Source organism: Coregonus lavaretus (genome assembly GCF_964263955.1).
Source record: "Coregonus lavaretus genome assembly, chromosome: 7".
NCBI classification, from domain to species: domain Eukaryota; kingdom Metazoa; phylum Chordata; class Actinopteri; order Salmoniformes; family Salmonidae; genus Coregonus; species Coregonus lavaretus.
Genome location: NC_139994.1, coordinates 34072646 through 34091604, shown reverse-complemented (window position 1 = coordinate 34091604; position 18959 = coordinate 34072646). Strand labels below are relative to the sequence as shown.

Genomic DNA, 18959 nt, shown 5'->3' with positions numbered 1-18959 from the left:
TCTGGGTAGCCATGATTAGCTGTTCAGGAGTCTTATGGCTTGGGGGTAAATGTGTAGAATTGCAGGAAATAAGCTTTAAACCTGCAAAATTCTCTCCACCAACAAGAAGGGTGTGAACAGTTTGTGTCATGAACAGTGACTGTGCCCACAGAAATAGGCAGGGCGGGCGATGGGGGATGTTCCCCAATGCTGGAAGGGGGGCCCCTAGTGAAAAAGTTTGGGAACCTCTGGTCTAATGGATGAGTCCTATGCTTCAGTAAGTCAGTGAGTCATTCAGGCAGACACTTCCCCTTGCTGATTGATGCGATGTCAGAATTTTTGTTTGTTTATGGTTCATCTAACAAACCTCTTTGAAAATGACAGACACTTTTCACACCTATCTTCAATTGAAAAAGAAATGGCTTTCCGCACTGAAATGGTAAGAGGAATGTTGAGATGGGCCAATTGTAACTTACATTTAACTAATTTCCCTCCTGTTCCTCAATGCTTCACGTCTGCCATCCCGAGAGGGCTTTAGATTTGACATCCTATGTTACTGAACAAATGGAGACATTGTTGCAAAAGTAGGCCTATCTGCAATTTCAGCATCCAGTTCACTCACATGTTGGTTTTATTTTGCAGGGTCTGTATTATTCCTATTTCAAGGTCTTCATCAAAGCGCCATCCTATTTGCATGGGCTCCACCTGATCATGAATGACAGGTTCTCTGAGTACCCTCTTGTGATCAATGCTCTGAAGAGGTTCCATCAGTACCCAGAGGTACTGTAGGAGTTGGAACCATCTCATATTATTTTGCAAGCAAGATTTTATCATTTTGTAAATATGCAACTGCAGATATTTTTTTTCTTTCACCAAACAAAGACAAAGGATAAACAATGGCTATCATTTAATTTGGCAGTGCAGTGAACATCAAAAATATTGTATTGTTCTTCTAATGTATCTTTGTTACAGAGTGTGTATTCCAGTGACCCCCTCTCTGTTGATATTTTCCTCGGCAGCCTGTTCAGGATTTACACTGGCACCATGGACTTCTTTGGAATCCCCACCAAGGCATGTTGGAATGTCAACAGAGGAGATGGACTGAATCCAGTAGAGAGCTGTGAAGGTGCAACTACTCCTAGAACATAACTGCATTGTAAATAGCATCCTGTAGTAACAAAGTGTGTCACACTGTCAGGACTGGAAGGCACAGTAAATTGACAACCACCATGAATATCATTTTCTCCCATTTCTAGGCATGGGGGATGCTGCCTACTTCTATGTGTCCTGTGTCTTCGTGCTTAATGGGGTAATGATGAGCCTGTTCTTCCTCTACGGGACTTACCTAAGGTAAAGAGTTCTGAAACTGTTGATGGTTTATCACTAGCCTGGTTCAAGATCTGTTTGTGCCAGTGGTCACCAAACTTTTCTTAGTCAAGATCACTTTCACAGTCGATAAAGCAAGCTGAGATCTACCGCTCATAAAAAATAAAAAATAATGACTTAATTTTTTTTACATTAACCTAATAAAAACAGTTCTGTAGGAATGATGACGTTAGTGATTTTCAGGTAGTAAAGTCGTAGGTCTAGAAAGATGCCAGAGTTTCCGACTTGGAATTCCGAGTTGGACAACCGTTCAAAACGATTTTTCCCAGTCGGGTCTCGTTTTTTTAGAGTTCCCAGTTGTCTTGAACGCACTGAAGTCGGAAGTCTGAGATATGCGAATTCCCAGTTGTTTTGAAGACTGCATTCATCTCAGCGGAGGGAGGGAGAGAGGAGCAGAAGGTCCACCTCTCACGGTCCCTGTCTCCTACCTTTCCTGTTGTGAGATTGACCAGAGAGAAGGGACACAGTCTTGCATCTGATGGCGAAACTCGAGTCGCACCACAATCGCATCTGCATCTGCCTCATTCACAAATTGTTTTTCCTATGACCAGAGAAATTGAAATATTCCTCGATATTAAAATAGACACGACGAGCTGCTAATAATAATACAAATGCAGGGCTATCGATACACTTGGCTACTCATTCATTGCAGCGGCAGCGCAATTGGAAGTAGGGAGAGTTTTATGTTTTGTGATAGTGTTGAATAAAAACAGTGTTGACAGTGCTGAATATAAACTTAAACATGAACTCACTCATAAAAAGTGTAGCTCTTTGCTGTATTCTTTGACAGTTTCTCTGGTCATGGTTTTAAAAGTTATGAAATGTCACATAGTCTAGTATCAAACTTTGCTTTGGCTGGGGTCGTGGAAGCTGTAGGCACGGTGATTTGAGCTATCCGATTGGCCAGTGCAGTAGGCACACTCGATTTAGCCACAGATCTTCCGGTCCGCCGGGTAGGCAGAGTTAGTCTTTTCAGACAAATGAAGTAGTCCAAAATGGGAACACTTTGCTTACCCGGTGCGCAGGGCTTCTGAATCAAGTGCACCTACCGCCAACAGCGCAATTTTGGTTTTTAAATCCTTGGCTTTTCTACAGAAATGCTTGGTGATCGACTATGAATGCCTTGAAGATCGACCAGTCGATGACCACTGGTTTGTTCTGTTTCCTACTCCATGCTGTCATGTAAGCCATGACAAGAAGTGGCATGATGGCACAAACAGACTGGTACCCAGGCTAGTTTATTGTCTTGGGTATCCATGCTGTTTTGGTGCCCCTAGCCACTCTAGGAGACAATCTGATGTTGTTGTTTTTTTTTTTGGGGGGGGGGGTTCTTTCCAGTGGCAGTCGTCTTGGAGGTGTCATCACCGTCCTGTGTCTCTTCTTCAACCATGGAGAGGTGAGAGAGAGTTATACACTTTGGAGCTGTGTACTCAGTGGAATCCATATTATAGTTTCCTCACTGTGCAATTCATGTTTTGTTGAGATGAATGTAAATTGATTGTTGCATACAGTGTATGGAAACTGTATCTTAGATCCTCATAGGGGTTGGCTGGTGGTGAATGCTGTCTCAACTCATGCAATGTATTCCAGAGCACTCGGGTCATGTGGACTCCACCGCTGAGGGAGAGCTTCTCCTATCCCTTCTTTGTCCTGCAGATGCTGCTGTTAACACGCATTCCCAGGTATCTTCAGTTCACATGCCATTGATCTAAACTATTTATAACCATCTTGGGCTTCACCACTCTTTTCAAAACCCTATCTGTGTTTTATAGATAAATATTCACTTAGATATATATTCACTTAAATAAATGAATACATGTCACTGATGATTAATACAAATAATACTATTGTCTTTGCACCGTCTTTGTAGGCGTTCCAACTCTAGAGGAAGATCCCTAGTAGCTCTTGGTGCTTGCAATGTATTGTTCCTTCTTCCTTGGCCATTTGCCCAGTTTGTTTTGCTAACTCAGGTAAATAAATCCACACACTGAGGTAAAAACGCATGCCTGGGATGTACCAGTCAATTTACAAGATTCTGTTTATGGACTGAAGATCCTCAGCTGTACAGTTAGGTTCCGTGACAATAAATCGAAATGCTTATGTTGTCTGTCTCTTCAGGTTGCATGCTTGTTTGCCTGTTATTTGATGGGGGGGGGGACAAAAAACAGCAGATGGGGTCCTTCCCCCTGAAAACACAGTATAAGGGGAAGGATAAGTGAACAATGTTATTTGTCATGAGGCTGAGAGAAAATGTTGCATTTTTAAAGCAAATTTCCTGCATTTCTACACATTTTGCCATGGGGCAGAAAGACAAATGTGCTGTTTAATAGCTCATCTCATGCTATTCTTCACATTCTGCAATGAGGATGTGAGAAATGTTGCATTTTTAAAGCTAATTTTCTGCTGTTAAGAGAACATTTTGTAGTTTTAAAGTAACTGTCCAGTGAAAATCTCTCTTTTTAAAAGTTAATATTCTGTTACAGTGGCGGCTCCTGAAAAAATTCTCAGGGGGGGCAATTTTTCTGATGATTTAGGTGACCTACACACATTTTAAAAAAGATATGTCCAGCAACAACATGAAGACAGGGGCAGCATATAAGTCAATACCAGAAGCATTTATTGACTGATCTCAAAAGTGTTGGCTTACAAAAGCAAAATAAGTTATCACAGTAAAAATAATCAAGGGTGTTCTTTCACATTCCTCAACACTGCATAAACAATATGCATTTCCATAAAACACCTCATCTAATTGTGCCACAAAGTTGACAAGTCCAAGAAAAATATGTGTGGCGGTTCTTGCTAACCTCATCGTTGTGGCGGCGGACAGCTAGCCTGTATCCCTCATCCAGTTGAGTGGCAATGTTCACTCTCCCCAAAGCAGACAATCTCAAACAGCTATCCATGTGGGTCTTTGACAGCTCATGTTTCTTAATCTTTTCTGAAAGATGGTGCATGTCCGTTACACCAGTCGCTGTCCAAGCGGTGCTGTCTGCCGTGCCGCCTTCAGGGTGAAAGAGTAAGCAGGGGTAGCAGAAGACTGCATTAGCTACATCGCAGCCTGCTAGCCAGGTTTTTCGTTCGTACCAATTTTTGTAAGATCCTCGGGTGTAGGACTTTCCCCCTTTAGTAGAAACCTGTTGAATTATTAAATTTGGTCTGGGAGGTCCTAATTGTTTCGTTGCCAATTTATCTTGATTTGTTCGCCGACAAAAAGGAACTTATTTCAAAGAGACAATCGAGTTGCACTGAACGCTAGCCATCTTGACAGTAGTACGTGAATTGATTGACGCTGCTACCCGCTCTTTTCTTAGTTACGTTCATGGTTATGTTACGTATGACGAAAGCGCGTAAGTGCAAGCCCTCCCGGAACCCATAGAGATTGTATTGAAAGCTCTGATATTTGAAAAAAAAAAGATTTTACATGAGAGTCTATGAGAGACTTCTGGGGCGATTTTCAACCTGACTGAAATCGCCCCAAAAGGGGCGGGTCCATTTGAAGCACGACTTTAGCCTGATTGGACATTTAGTGGCAGATCAGACGTCTAGATTAGAACACTGATAACTACTGTTGCCGTGATATAATTGATTAGAAAAAAAATCCCTTCCTTTTCCCGTTTGGCAGTGCGTCGCCCATATCGCCCTAATGAACACACCGCCCCTGTTCTGTTAACTCATACCCAAATAATGTTGTTGACTCATCCTATACAGTGGGGAAAAAAAGTATTTAGTCAGCCACCAATTGTGCAAGTTCTCCCACTTAAAAAGATTAGAGAGGCCTGTAATTTTCATCATAGGTACACGTCAACTATGACAGACAAAATGAGAAAAAAAAATCCAGAAAATCACATTGTAGGATTTTTAATGAATTTATTGGCATATGATGGTGGAAAATAAGTATTTGGTCAATAACAAAAGTTTCTCAATACTTTGTTATATACCCTTTGTTGGCAATGACACAGGTCAAACGTTTTCTGTAAGTCTTCACAAGGTTTTCACACACTGTTGCTGGTATTTTGGCCCATTCCTCCATGCAGATCTCCTCTAGAGCAGTGATGTTTTGGGGCTGTCGCTGGGCAACACAGACTTTCAACTCCCTCCAAAGATTTTCTATGGGGTTGAGATCTGGAGACTGGCTAGGCCACTCCAGGACCTTGAAATGCTTCTTACGAAGCCACTCCTTCGTTGCCCGGGCGGTGTGTTTGGGATCATTGTCATGCTGAAAGACCCAGCCACGTTTCATCTTCAATGCCCTTGCTGATGGAAGGAGGGTTTCACTCAAAATCTCACGATACATGACCCCATTCATTCTTTCCTTTACACGGATCAGTCGTCCTGGTCCCTTTGCAGAAAAACAGCCCCAAATCATGATGTTTCCACCCCCATGCTTCACAGTAGGTATGGTGTTCTTTGGATGCAACTCAGCATTCTTTGTCCTCCAAACATGACGAGTTGAGTTTTTACCAAAAAGTTATATTTTGGTTTCATCTGACCATATGACATTCTCCCAATCCTCTTCTGGATCATCCAAATGCACTTCAGACGGGCCTGGACATGTACTGGCTTAAGCAGGGGGAAACACGTCTCGCACTGCAGGATTTGAGTCCCTGGCGGCGTAGTGTGTTACTGATGGTAGGCTTTGTTACTTTGGTCCCAGCTCTCTGCAGGTCATTCACTAGGTCCCCCCGTGTGGTTCTGGGATTTTTGCTCACCGTTCTTGTGATCATTTTGACCCCACGGGGTGAGATCTTGCGTGGAGCCCCAGATCGAGGGAGATTATCAGTGGTCTTGTATGTCTTCCATTTCCTAATAATTGCTCCCACAGTTGATTTCTTCAAACCAAGCTGCTTACCTATTGCAGATTCAGTCTTCCCAGCCTGGTGCAGGTCTACAATTTTGTTTTTGGTGTTCTTTGACAGCTCTTTGGTCTTGGCCATTGTGGAGTTTGGAGTGTGACTGTTTGACGTTGTGGACAGGTGTCTTTTATACTGATAACAAGTTCAAACAGGTGCCATTAATACAGGTAACGAGTGGAGGACAGAGGAGCCTCTTAAAGAAGAAGTTACAGGTCTGTGAGAGCCAGAAATCTTGCTTGTTTGTAGGTGACCAAATACTTATTTTCCACCATAATTTGCAAATAAATTCATTAAAAATCCTACAATGGGATTTTCTGGATCTTTTTTTCTCAATTTGTCTGTCATAGTTGACGTGTACCTATGATGAAAATTACAGGCCTCTCTCATCTTTTTAAGTGGGAGAACTTGCACAATTGGTGGCTGACTAAATACTTTTTTTCCCCACTGTACTTGCATTTGTGGCCAAATCAGAAAATGGAGGGGAAAACAATACTTAAAAAACTCCACCTCAAACGTTTAAAAAATGCTTGCTATTTCCTCATAGAGGATGAGCTGGCCAATCAGCGGTGTACTCACATAAATATTTTTATTATTGGTCACCCACCATTCCAACACAGAAAAGCTGCTTTTTAACATACACTACATGACCAAAAGTATGTGGACACCTGCTCATCAAACATCTCATTCCAAAATCATGGGCATTAATATGTAGTTGGTCCCCCCTTTGCTGCTATAACAGCCTCCACTCTTCTGGATAGGCTTTCCACTAGATGTTGTAACATTGCTGCGGTGACTTGCTTCCATTCAGCCACAAGAGCATTAGTGAGGTCAGGGACTGATGTTGGGCAATTAGACCTGGCGTTTAAATTCATCCCAAAGGTGTTTGATGGGGTTGAGGTCAGGGATCTGTGTAGGCCAGTCAAGTTCTTCCACACTGATCTCGACAAACCATTTCTGTATGACCTCGTTTTGTGCACGGGGGCATTGTCATGCTGAAACATGAAAGGCCTTCCCCAAACTGTTGCCTCAAAGATGGAAGCACAGAATGGTGTAATTGTATGTTGTAGCGTTAACATTTCACTGGAACTAAGGGGCCTAGCCCAAACCATGAAAAACAGCCACAGACCATTATTCGTCCTCCACCAAACTTTACAGTTGGCACTATGCATTGGGGCAGTTAGGGTTCTCCTGGCATCCGCCAAACCCAGATTCGTCGGACTGCCAGATGGTGAAGCGTGTTTCATCACTCCAGAGAACGCGTTTCCACTGCTCCAGAGTCCAATGGCGGCGAGCTTTACACCACTCCAGCCGACGCTTGGCATTGCGCATGGTGAATTTAGGCTTGTGTGTGGCTGCTCGGCCATGGAAACCAATTTCATGAAGCTCCCGACGAACAGTTATTGTGCTGAAGTTGCTTCCAGATGCAGTTTGGAACTCGGTAGTGAGTGTTGCAACCGAGGACAGATTTGTACGCGATATGCGCGTCAGCACTCGGCGGTCCCGTTCTGTGAGCTTGTGTGGCATACCACTTCTTGGCTGAGCCGTTGTTGCTCAAAGACATTTCCATTTCACAATAACAGCACTTACAGTTGACACGGGCAGCTCTAGCAGGGCAGAAATTTGACGAATTGACTTGTTGGAAATGTGGCATCCTATGACGGTGCCACATTGAAAGTCACTGAGCTCTTTATTAGGGCCATTCTACTGCCAATGTTTGTCTATGGAGATTTCATGGCTGTGTGCTCAATTCTATACACCTGTCAGCAACGGGTGTGGCTAAAAATAGCCGAATCCACAAATTTGAAGGGGTGTCTACATACTTTTGTATATATACAGTGCATTCGAAAGTATTCAGACCCCTTTGACTTTTTCCAAAATGTTTTACGTTACAGCCTTGTTCTGAAATTGATTAAATTGTTTTTTTTCCCTCATCAATTTACACACAATACCCCATAATTACAAAGCAAAAACACATTTTTAGAATTTTAGCAAATGTGTTAAAAAAACAAACTGGATATAACATTTACATAAGTATTCAGAGCCTTTACTCAGTACTTTGTTGAAGCACCTTTGGCAGCGATTACAGCCGCAAGTCTTCTTGGGTATGACGCTACAAGCTTGGAACACCTGAATTTGGGGGAGTTTCTCCCATTCCTTTCTGCAGATCCTCTCAAGCTCTGTCAGGTTGGATGGGGAGCGTTGCTGCACAGCTATTTTCAGGTCTCTCCAGAGAAGTCCGGGCTCTCGCTGGGCCAATCAAGAACATTCAGAGAGTTGTCCTGATGCCACTCCTGCGTTGTCTTGGCTGTGTGCTTAGGGTCGTTGTCCTGTTGGAAGGTGAACCTTCGCCCCAGTCTGAGGTCCTGAGCGCTCTGGAGCAGGTTTTCATCAAGGATCTCTCTGTACTTTGCTCCGTTCATCTTTGCCTCGATCCTGACCAGTTTCCCAGTCCATGCTGCCACCACCATGCTTCACCGTAGGAATGGTGCCCGGTTTCCTCCAGACATGACGCTTGGCATTCAGGCCAAAGAGTTCAATCTTGGTTTCATCAGACCAGAGAATCTTGTTTCTCATGGTCTGACAGTCTTTAGGTGCCTTTTTGAAAACTCCAAGTGGGCTGTCATGTGACTTTTACTGAGGAGTGGCTTCCGTCTGGCCACTCTACCATAAAGACCTGATTGGTGGAGTGCTTCAGAGATGGTTGTTCTTCTGGAAGGTTCTCCCATCTCCACAGAGGAACTCTAAAGCTCTGTCAGATTGACCATCGAGTTCTTGGTCACCTCCCTGACCAAGGCCCTTCTCCCCCAATTGCTCAGTTTGGCCGGGTGGCCAGCTCTAGTAAGAATCTTGGTGGTTCCAAACATCTTCCATTTAAGAATGACGAGGCCACTGTGTTCTTGGGGACCTTCACTGATGCAGAAATTTTTTGGTACCCTTCCCCAGATCTGTCTCGGAGCTCTACGGACAATTGCTTCGACCTTATGGCTTGGTTTTTGCTCTGACATGCACTGTCAACTGTGGGACCTTTATATAGACAGGTGTGTGCCTTTCCAAATCATGTCCAATCAATTGAATTTACCACAGATGGACTCCAATCAAGTTCTAGAAACATCCCAAGGATGACCAATTGAAACAGAATGCACCTGAGCTCAATTTCGAGTCTCATAGCAAAGGGTCTGAATACTTATGTAAATAAAGTATTTCAGTTTTTTATTTGTTGTAAATTAGCAAAAATGTCTACAACCTGTTTTCGGTTGGTCATTATGGGGTATTGCGTGTAGATTGCTGAGATTTTGTATTAATTTAATCCATTTTAGAATAAGGCTGTAATGTAACAAAATGTGGAAAAAGTCAAGGGGTCTAAATACTTTCCGAATGCACTGTATAGTGTACTTGATTACCATTTTTTGGAAGGAAAACTATTTCACTCTGTTGTAATTAATTATAGGTCATATTTAATAGAAATCTGGGAACACTGGACAGTTATTAAAAGCAAATTTCCTGCAATTCTACACATTTTGCCATTGCTTATGATGTAGACCTGTTCTGAATATTGGTGGGACATGTCCCCCCATCCCCTGTGGCAATTCCGCCTATGATTCAGCATGTTATCAACTTGGGCTATGAGTGACTCATGAAATAAAAATAAAATGTTAGTTGTTCCCCACAATTGTTGTTCACTGAAGCAGTCTACTCATTTAATGTCAGGCTCACACTTCCTGTTTCAATGTTTCCATATAAAGGTGTGTGTGTCCGGGTGACTTTAACCTCACTGTGTTTTTCTCTATATCTCCCACAGGCTCACATTGGCAACTTGATCAGATCCAAGTTTACCAACTACAAGGATTTCCACACGTTGATGTATACCTGTGTTGCAGAGTTCGACTTTATGGAGCTGGAGGTATGTTTAATTACATTTTTGACGCTATTATTTAGCTGTAGATATTTATATTTGATGTCTGTAAGTGGTTTTCTGATACTCAATTCTGTTTACAGACTTTGTTGGGATACGTTAAGATGTTGATACTCCTGGTAAACATAGTTATTGTGGCCATCATTTCTGGAAAGGTGAGACACATTTTTCTCCACTTTAACATTGCAGCTCTTATAAGTCCATTTGTTTGTCTAATGTAATATTTGTAATTATTTTTCTCTAGGCAATTAAAGAAGTCTGGAGCTCTGTTAGGCGTGAGAGAGTTGACTCTAAAGAAGATATCGATATTGACACTAAGCAGTAAGTATTTTATAATGCAACAAGTAGCATCAAGTATTATATTAATTGAACACGGGCTCCACCTATTGTCTTTATGGTATACAGACCGAGCACTGATCACTTCTTGCAACATTGTTGTGGTGTGTGTGACTCATGCAAACACTTCTATCATATTTTAGGACGGCACAGTTTGCTAATGGGGAGGTAAGTCAACTTAGCTACTTATTTTCACTTTCAAACCAACAGCCCATATGTAAAATAAATAAATAAATAGATTGCAGCTACAGTGAGGGAAGAAATATTTGATCCCCTGCTGATTTTGTACGTTTGCCCACTGACAAAGACATGATCAGTCTATAATTTGAATAGTAGGTTTATTTGAACAGTGAGAGACAGAATAACAACAAAAAAATCCAGAAAAACGCATGTCAAAAATGTTATAAATTGATTTGCATTTTAATGAGGGAAATAAGTATTTGACCCCTCTGCAAAACATGACTTAGTATTTGGTGGCAAAACCCTTGTTGGCAATCACAGAGGTCAGACGTTTCTTGTAGTTGGCCACCAGGTTTGCACACATCTCAGGAGGGATTTTGTTCCACTCCTCTTTGCAGATCTTCTCCAAGTCATTAAGGTTTCGAGGCTGACGTTTGGCAACTCGAACCTTCAGCTCCCTCCACAGATTTTCTATGGGATTAAGGTCTGGAGACTGGCTAGGCCACTCCAGTACCTTAATGTGCTTCTTGAGCCACTCCTTTGTTGCCTTGGCTGTGTGTTTTGGGTCATTGTCATGCTGGAATACCCATCCACGACCCATTTTCAATGCCCTGGTTGAGGGAAGGAGGTTCTCACCCAAGATTTGACAGTACATGGCCCCGTCCATCGTCCCTTTGATGCGGTGAAGTTGTCCTGTCCCCTTAGCAGAAAAACACCCCCAAAGCATAATGTTTCCACCTCCATGTCTGACAGTGGGGATGGTGTTCTTGGGGTCATAGGCAGCATTCCTCCTCCTCCAAACACGGCGAGTTGAGTTGATGCCAAAGACCTGGATTTGGGTCTCATCTGACCACAACACTTTCACCCAGTTCTCCTCTGAATCTTTCAGATGTTCATTGGCAAACTTCAGACGGCCCTGTATATGTGCTTTCTTGAGCAGGGGGACCTTGCGGGCACTGCAGGATTTCAGTCCTTCACGGCGTAGTGTGTTACCAATTGTTTTCTTGGTGACTATGGTCCCAGCTGCCTTGAGATCATTGACAAGATCCTCTCGCGTAGTTCTGGGCTGATTATTCACCATTCTCATGATCATTGCAACTCCACAAGGTGAGATCTTGCATGTCACCTTCTCACCAAGCTACAATGGTCTTGTAGCCCATTCCAGCCTTGTGTAGGTCTACAATCGTTTGAAATCTGATTGATTGATTGCTTCTGTGGACAGGTGTCTTTTATACAGGTAACATGCTGAGATTAGGAGCACTCCCTTTAAGAGTGCGCTCCTAATCTCAGCTCGTTACCTGTATAAAAGACAACTGGGAGCCAGAAATCTTTCTGATTGAGAGGGGGTCAAAAACGTATTTCCCTCATTAAAATGCAAATCAATTTATAAAATTTTTGACATGCGTCTTTCTGGATTTTTTTGTTGTTATTCTGTCTCTCACTGTTCAAATAAACCTACCGTTAAAAGACTGATCATTTCTTTGTCAGTGGGAAAACGTTCAAAATCAGCAGGGGATCAAATACTTTTTTCCCTCACTGTATTTTCCTTGAAGGCACAATCCTTAATGCAGTGGGTAATGTATATAATCAGAGAAAATGTCGCATCAGGGGATAATGTCGACACCAATTCCCTCCAATGACTCATTACAGCACTCATAACTTCCATTGTGTTTCCCTGCCCGTGTGTGTGTCAGATGGTGTACCATAGTCTGCAGCTGGTGGCCTTTGCCGTGCTGGCGATCCTGGTCATGAGAATCAAACTTTTTCTGGCGCCACTCATGTGCATCATGGCCTCCCTGATCTGCTCTAGAGAGGTGAGACGTCTGTAGACAGACAGACATGGAGAGACAATAGAAATCACGTGGGACCCTTTCCATTTTCCTTAATTGGACCTCCCTCATTCCAGCTATAGAAGCCATGCTGATCTAGCGTAAAGAGCGGACAGGTGGCTAGTGCAGTGAACCAAATTAATATCTTATTAGTACTCCATCACAGTCAGTGTTAGGGTTAGTAACTGGACTCTGGTCCAGGCAGTCAGAGCACATCATAGTGAAAAACGTCTGCCAAATCAAATGTCCTTGTGAATGGATTTATAATAAAGTCCGCCTGATAATTGATCTACCGGTATATACGTTCTCCAATGCTCCGCAGTTGTTTGGCTGGATAGGGGAGCACTTCAAGCGCCACATCACTGTTTTTGGCATCCTGTCCATCATGGCCATCTAGCCAACTACCAGAGCCAGCGAGGAATCATGGGAGACTTCAGCAACCTGCCTCAGGAGCAGCTCCTGGAGTGGATCAATGCCAACACCATGGCCAGTGAGTCATGTCATGTTACGACTTATGCCTAGTGTGTGCTTTTTGGGGGCAAGAAATGAGTGGGCATACAGTAGAAGGCTGAGCTAGTTCAGTTGCTACTAAGCTCTGTAGATGCATTACTATATAGGTTGATCTGAATTAGTGTAATTATTGTAATGCTAAAAATGAAGGGACGGATACAAGGGATGGGCTGAAGAAAGTTACATTCAATTGTATTTGTGTGTGTTCCAAGATGCTGTGTTTGCGGGCTCTATGCCAACCATGGCGAGTGTGAAACTGTCCACTGGTAGAGCCATCGTGAATCATCCCCACTACGAGGACACTTGGCAGAGGTAAGACTGGCACGATTCCCCTATGGGTTATGCATTGCAACAATATCTGATGATGAAGCACCACCCATTGTGTTTCTGTCACTAAATGAGGTATAATATATTCCCACAGGGAGAGGACCAAGTTGGTGTACACTATGTACAGTCATAAACCAGCCAAGGAGATAAAGAGAAATCTGATGCAGCTGCAGGCAGACTACTTCATCTTGGAGGACTCCTGGTGTAACCAACGCTCCAGGTAAACAGGGTGGTATAAGTAATGGCGATGGAGGGAATAGCGGCCGTTTTACGAGATCCTGACCAATTGTGCTATTTTGTATATTTCTTGGGGCGCTGATCTTAAGTTTTCTTGTACATAATGTTACCGCCATCGTTTCCTATGACCGAAAATAGCTTCTGGGTATCAGAACAGCTATCACTAACCTCGATTTGGACGAAGGACTTCTACTTCAATGAGTCAGAGGCAAAATACATATTTATTATCCCGGACCAGGCCCAAATCCCTGACACTTGAATCAAATCAAATCAAAATGTATTTGCCACATGCGCCGAATACAACAGTGAAATGCTTACTTACAAGCCCTTAACCAAAAATGCAGTTTTTTTAAGAAAGGGGGGGGAAAAGTGTTAAATAAAACATTGCAAATAATTAAAGAGCAGCAGAAAAATAAAATAACAGAAGGGAGGCTATATACAGGGGGTACCGGTACAGAGTCAATGTGCGGGGGCACCGGTTAGTCGAGGTAATTTAGGTAATATGTACATGTGGGTTGAGTAGCTGCAGCGTAAAAGAGGGGGTTGGGGTGGGGTGGGGGGGCAATGCAAATAGTCTGGGTAGTCATGATTAGCTGTTCAGGAGTCTTATGACTTCGGGGTAAAAGCTGTTAAGAAGCCTTTTGGCCCTAGACTTGGCGCTCCGGTACCGCTTGCCGTGCGGTAGCAGAGAGAACAGTCTATGACTAGCGTTGCTGGAGTCTTTGACAATTTTTAGTGCCGTCCTCTGACACCGCCTGGCATAGAGGTCCTGGGTGGCATTAGGCTTTGTCGTGCCCTCTTCACGACTGTCTTGGGGTGTTTGGACCATGATAGTTTGTTGGTGATGTGGACCCCAAGGAACTTGAAGCTCTCAACCTGTCGATGAGAATGGGGGCGTGCTCAGTCCTCTTTTTTTTCCTGTAGTCCACAATCATCTCCCTTGTCTTGATCACATTGAGGGAGAGGTTGTTATCCTGGCACCACACGGCAAGGTCTCTGACCTCCTCCCTATAGGCTGTCTCATCGTTGTCGGTGATCAGGCCTACCACTGTTGTGTCGTCGGCAAACTTAATGATGGTGTTGGAGTCGTGCCTGGCCATGCAGTCATGGGTGAACAGGGAGTACAGGAGGGGACTGAGCACGCACCCCTGAGGGGCCCCTGTGTTGTTGATCAGCGTGGCAGATGTGTTGTTACCTACCCTTACTAACCTGGGGGCGGCCCGTCAGGAAGTCCAGGATCCAGTTGCAGAGGGAGGTGTTTAGTCCCAGGGTCCTTAGCTTAGTGATGAGCTTTGAGGGCACTATGGTGTTGAATGCTGAGATATAGTCAATTAAGAGCATTCTCACGTAGGTGTTCCTCTTGTGCAGGTGGGAAAGGGCAGTGTGGAGTGCAATAGAGTGCATCAACTGTGGATCTGTTGGGGCGCTATGCAAATTGGAGTGGGTCTAGGATTTCTGGGATAATGGTGTTGATGTGAGCCATGACCAGGAATCACTATAGAGGCCAGCGTGCGGGATACCTGACGAGACTATGTCGGAGACTGGATAAATCACCTCTACCCTTCGTTCTATTGGCGAACGTGCAATAACTGGAGAATAATCAGGATGAGCTCCGTTCGAGACTATCCTATCAACGTGATCGGAAGAACAGTAATATCCTATGTTTCTCCAAGTCGTGGCTGAACAAGGACATGGTAAATATAAATCGAGATGGTTTTTCTATACATCGGCACGACAGAACGGTGGCGTCGGGGAAGCTCAGGGGAGGTGGTGTGTGTCTCTTTGTTAACAACTGGTGCGCGATCTCTAATATTAAGGAAGTCTTGAGGTTCTGTTCGGCTGAGTTAGAATACCTCATGATAAGCTGTAGATCATACTATTTACCAAGACAGTTTATCTATATTTTTTGCAGCTGTTTACCACCACAAACCGATGCTGGCACTAAGACATCACTCAACGAGCTGTATAGGGCCAGAAGCAAACAAGAAATTGCTCACCCAGAGGTGGCGTTCCTAGTGGCCTGGGACAGACGATTTTTACGCACTACGCGCTTCAGCACTCGGCGGTCCCGTTCTGTGAACTTGTGTGGCCTACCACTGAGCTCTTCAGTAAGGCCATTCTACTGCCAATGTTTGTCTATGGAGATTGCATGGCTGTGTGCTCGATTTTATACACCTGTCAGCAACGGGTGTGGCTGAACTAGCCGAATCCACTAATTTGAAGGGGTGTCCACATACTTATGTATATATAGTGTATTTATTTACAAGAAATATATATGGGGTTGTAGAAAGAACGAAGGAAACAAAGCACTGCTAAGGTACACAATAGTAGGTTTTGGTAGACTGAAGGTGCTCTTTGGTATAAGGGGTAAATTGGTCATCAAAAAGAAAGGAGGATCAAGGCACTCTTCATATAATTAATTAAAATGCCTTTATTTGTATGCCATGTTCAATGGAAACATAGTAAAAAATAAAAAACTCTGACACATTTCGGGTACATGGCCTTTGTCAGGGAGTATTGGAAATGATGCAGACAATTACATTGATGGAAGCCACAATCTATCTGAAATATTAAAGCTGATCTACCCCATAAATATATATATATATATATATATATATATATATATATATATATATATATATATACACAGTGCCCTCCACAATTATTGGCACCCCTGTTTAAGATGTGGTCGAGGACTTCCAAAAATTCTCTTTGTTTTTTTAAACAACATAGAACCCAAATGCAAAAAAAGAGAAAAATCCAACCTTTTATTTAAGTACATTACTTTGGTGTAAAAAAAAAAAAATCACACATTTAGAAAGAAAAAAAACTTGAAATCATGTGTCCCACAATTATTGGCACCCCTGATGTTAATACTTTGTACAACCCCCTTTTGCCAACAAGACAGCACTTAATCTCCTCCTATAACATTTCACAAGATTGGAGAACACAGAGAGAGGGATCTTTGACCATTCTTCTTTGCACAATCTTTCTAGATCATCCAGTGTCCTGGGTCCTCTCTCTTATGCACTCTCCTCTTTAGCTCGCCCCACAGGTTTTCGATTGGGTTGAGGTCTGGGGACTGAGATGGCCATGGGAGGACCTTGAGTTTGTGACTGCTGAACCATTTTTGTGTAGATTTTGCCACATGTTTTGGATCATTATCCTGCTGAAAGACCCAATGACGACCCATCTTCAGCTTTCTGGCAGAGGCCATCAGGTTTTTATTTAAAATTTCCTGGTAGTTCAAAGCGTTCATAATGCCATGCACCCTAACAAGGTTCCCAGGGCCTTTGGAAGAGAAACAGGCCCACAGCATCACAGATCCTCCACCATACTTTACGGTGGGCATGAGGTGCTTTTCGGCATACTCATCTTTTGTTTTATGCCAGACCCACTTAGAGTGTTTGTTGCCAAAAAGCTCAATCTTAGTCTCATCTGACCAAAGCACACGATCCCAGTTGAAGTCCCAGTGCCGCTTAGCAAACTCCAGACGTTTACGTTTGTGAGTGTTAGTGAGAAAAGGCTTTTTCCTTGCATGTCCTCGACCACATCTTTAAACAGGGGTGCCAATAATAGTGGAGGGCACTGTATATATATATATATATATATATATATATATATATATACAGTACCAATCAAAAGTTTGGACACACCTACTCATTCAAGGGTTTTTCTTTATTTTTTCCTATTTTCTACATTGTAGAATAATAGTGAAGACATCAAAACTATGAAATAACACATATCGAATCATGTACAGTGCCTTGCAAAAGTATTCATCCCCCTTAGTGTTTTTCCTATTTTGTTGCATTACAACCTGTAATTTAAATAGATTTTTTTGGGGTTTGTATCATTTGATTTACACAACATGCCTACCACTTTGAAGATGCAAAGAATGGAACCAAAAATCGCACATTTGGACTCATCAGACCAAAGGACAGATTTCCACCGTGTTTCTTGGCCCAAGCAAGTCTCTTCTTCTTATTGGTGTCCTTTAGTAGTGGTTTCTTTGCAGCAATTCGACCATGAAGGCCTGATTCACGCAGTCTCCTCTGAACAGTTGATGTTGAGATGTGTCTGTGACTTGAACTCTGTGAAGCATTTATTTGGTCTGCAGTTAACTCTAATGAACTCATCCTCTGCAGCAGAGGTAACTCTGGGTCTTCCATTCCTGTGGCGGTCCTCATGAGAGCCAGTTTCATCATAGCGCTTGATGGTATTTGCGACTGCACTTGAAGAAACTTTCAAAGTTCTTGAAATTTTCCGGATTGACTGACCTTCATGTCTTAAAGTAATGATGGACTGTCGTTTCTCTTTGCTTATTTGAGCTGTTCTTGCCATAAATAGGGCTATCTTCTGTATACCCCACTTACCTTGTCACAACACAACTGATTGGCTCAAACGCATTAAGAAGGAAAGAAATTCCACAAATTAACTTTTAAGAAGGCACACCTGTTAATTGAAATGCATTCCAGGTGACTACCTCATGAAGCTGGTTGAGAGAACGCCAAGAGTGTGCAAAACTGTCATCAAGGCAAAGGGTGGCTACTTTGAAGAATCTCAAATATAAAATGTATTTTGATTTGTTTAACACTTTTTTTGGTTACTACATGATTCCATATGTGTTATTTCATTGTTGTGATGTCTTCACTATTATTCTACAATGTAGAAAATAGTAAAAATAAAGAAACTGAGTAGGTGTGTCCAAACATTTGGCTGGTACTGTATATATAAAACATTTTACTCATTGTGTATTTATTCCTTGTTATTATGTTTATTTTTCTGTTATTTATATCAGTTTTTCTCTGCATTGTTGGGAAGGGCCTGTAAGTAAGCATTTCACTGTTAGTCTACACCTGTTTACGAAACATGTGACATACAATTTGATTTGATTATTAAGCAGACCGTAGCAAAATGTTTTGCAATAGAAAATGAAAACAAGTTTCTTATTGGTCACTTTCCCTCCCTATTTCAGTCAGTTTTCTTCCATTTGGTGCATAATGAACAAAGCCCTGTACTATGTTATCTCACTGTGATTCCCATCTAACTGTGCTACACTTCACAGGCCAGGCTGCAGCATGCCTAAGATCTGGGACGTGGAGGATCAGGAGAACAGGGGAAAGTTGCCACTATGTTCCCTCCTGTCCATCGACTCCTGGCCGCACTTCACCACAATGTTTGAGAACAAAGTCTACAAAGTGCTGAAAATCCCCAAAGCTGCCAAATATGACCTTTAATACAGGGATATCATTTTGATTAAACATTACATTTCACCTTCAATCTCAATTTCCTTAGTCTGGTGTTTTTCTTTAATCTCTACAATACAGGATAATGCCTTAATCTCTTGAAAAGCTTAAACAGCTCTAGCTGAATCCCAAATCACCCTGTTCCCTGGCCCCTCCATATGCA

General features: G+C 42.7%; 1 pseudogene across 1 annotated transcript; it reads left to right on the top strand.

The window, feature by feature from the left end:
* The first annotated feature begins 328 nt into the window (after positions 1 to 328).
* Positions 329 to 18823, top strand: LOC311132506 (protein C-mannosyl-transferase DPY19L1-like; annotated as a pseudogene). The gene is made up of 16 exons (XR_014615358.1): positions 329 to 418; positions 622 to 764; positions 999 to 1105; positions 1236 to 1329; positions 2704 to 2761; positions 2956 to 3047; positions 3236 to 3335; positions 10018 to 10119; positions 10215 to 10286; positions 10376 to 10452; positions 10611 to 10635; positions 12342 to 12461; positions 12799 to 12966; positions 13199 to 13298; positions 13408 to 13533; positions 18616 to 18823. The product of XR_014615358.1 is annotated as a protein C-mannosyl-transferase DPY19L1-like (transcript).
* Positions 18824 to 18959: the final 136 nt, after the last annotated feature.